A 2707-nucleotide genomic window follows, 5' to 3' on the forward strand; every position below is an offset into this window, starting at 1 on the left:
TTGGTTCAAGATGAAAGCGCTCCTGCTCTATCACTTCTAGTCAGGTAATTGCACAGCTATTATTTCTGTTTTGTTTTTGGAGTAATTAAATACTTAGAAGTAAATTCTGTTGTCTGCAAATTCAAATCAGCAAACTTATATGACTCTATTTGATGTATTTGCCAAACACAAATGCATACTTACATACATTACAACACCTGTGAGTTCTAAAAATTATTTTATGTTAATGAATACTGACTTCTGGGTCCTCTGAAAAACAAGATTAAATTATTTTGTATATTGAATATACACAGTTATTTAGGAAATCCCTGAGGTTTATATTTTTTACAATTTACTTTTCTAATGGTTAAATTGAAAGGTATTTTAGTAAAAAAAAAACTGTAACATAAAATTAAAATTAGTGATAATGTAAATAACTAAATGGCTTAAATTATTCTTTTGAAGTTGTAGAAGTGTTGCTGTTTTTGTTTTAATTATAGCAGTGTACAAAATCTACAGTAAAATTTACCACAACTTGTTATTTTGTCCTCAAAGAGGAATTGTATTTAATAATTTTCTTTGCAATATGTTTGCTCTTTATAAGAACAGGACTCTTTTTATTCAAATAGACACTGTTTTAAAATCTTGATTCTATTACACCAATGAATACTTATTTTTCACAGAAATGTAACAACTGTAGCAAGAGTGATCAGTTACTAAGAGGAGTATTTGATCTCCTGAGAAGAAAAGATTCAGAACATAGGGTTTATATTTACAGAAATATATTTACTTGTTTGTAATGTATGCCAGTTTAGTTAAGATATTTTCATAATTTTATATCAATGATGTTTTTATTTTTAAATATTAAATGAGAAGAACATTTTAATCAAGTTATAACATGTAATGTGTCCTAAACTACAAGCAATATCCCATAGACAGTTATACGTATACATATATATTTATACATTAAAATGCATTGCAAATCTGTGTAACTTTAATGTATTCCATTATTCTCAGGTTATTTATATTTATGCATTTGCGTCATTTTTCTGGTAATCCTTAAGATTAGATATTGTGCCTGATTGATGTTATCGTTTTCTTTTTTTTTTTCTTTTTGAGTTGGAGTCTAGCTCCGTGGCCAGGCTGGAGTGCGGGGGCACGATCTCAGCTCACTTCAACCTCCACCTCCCATAAACAAGCAATTTGCCAGCCTCAGTGTCCCTAGAAGCTGGGACTACAGGCGCACTACCATGCCTGACGAATATATATATACACACACACATACACACACACACACACACATATATATATAAAATATTTTCATACTTTGGTAGAGACAGGGATTCACCATGTTGGCCAAGATGGTCCCAGTCTCCTGACCTTGTAATCTGCACACCTCGGCCTCCCAAAGTACTGTGCTTTCAGACTTGAGTCACCGTGCCCAGCCAATGTTATCTCTTAATGTTGCTTTTTGAAAAGTACTGTCTTCCAAATCATATCCTACACTATCTAAATCAGAATTTCTGGAACTTGGAAAAGTAATCCATATCCTTAAGAGATCCCAATTATTTGTTTTGCTTGTCAGTTTTAAATATGATTTCTATGAGAAATTTCGCATGTATGTATGTTTTTGTTAAAATAAAGTAAAATAAATGTAGTGATAATGTAAATAAATAATTCACTTAAATTTTTTGTAGATGTTAGCATAAATTAAGAAATGCGATTTTCAGTACATCTCTCTTAGAGTAGCCTGATTTTTCTCACATCAACCTATTGCACAGTAGTACTAAAGGCATGGATAGATCATCAGAAATGTACAGCAAAAATATTCGTAGTGTTTCCAGTGTTATTTTATGTCGATTTTATCAGTGAAAAGAAGGGCCAATTTATTACAGATGCTGTTGTGCAATTTGAATATCAGCAATTCAGGTGTTACTGCAACATTTCAAAAATTATTAATTTATGGATATAGTTAAAATTTAATTACTCATTAATAGCTCTATGATATTGATATATATTAGGTCACATTTATATGAATGACTGACTCAGACAATTAGCAGATCATTTAAGTAACTTGTTAAAATCACAAGTATTTTACTATCTAAAACTAAGTTGTATGGTCACACATTCCTGTAATGAAAGTGTTTTTTGTATTATTAATATATACCTCCAGGAGGAAATAAATTTTACCCTTTACCCTTCCTGCTCTAACAATCTCTGTGCTTCCTTTTTCCCAGGCTAATCTGACTACATCTGACTACATGCTGGGATGCTTCCAGAAGAGTAGGAGCATATATTACACAAACACAAATACAATATGTATTTTAAATGTAAAAGTATCAAACAACTCACAGAAATTTTGTTTTGCCCAATTTAACTTGAGATTTTGGTTGCTCATACAAAACACATGGTTGGTTTATGATGTAACCTAAGTTTATTTTTAATTGCCAAGGTTCAGTATACATTTATACATCTTAAGGCATTTAGGCAGTATGTTTTAGATTTTATGAATTTTTGCATTTGAGAAAACTGAGTCATCCCATTTGCATCACATTGTGTATCAGTCCCTGTAAGGCCCCCGAAAGTGCCCAAGAATCAAACAGACTAATGCTTCTGTAAGAGTAATGCATATTCCCTTTAAGGGTGAAGGGTACATGAATGAAGACTTAAATAGCTTCCCTCAAGTCTTTATTGCATCAAAAATTGAGTTACATACGAATCTTATTTT

This window comes from Pongo abelii, chromosome Y (assembly GCF_028885655.2).
Source record: "Pongo abelii isolate AG06213 chromosome Y, NHGRI_mPonAbe1-v2.0_pri, whole genome shotgun sequence".
NCBI classification, from domain to species: Eukaryota; Metazoa; Chordata; class Mammalia; order Primates; family Hominidae; genus Pongo; species Pongo abelii.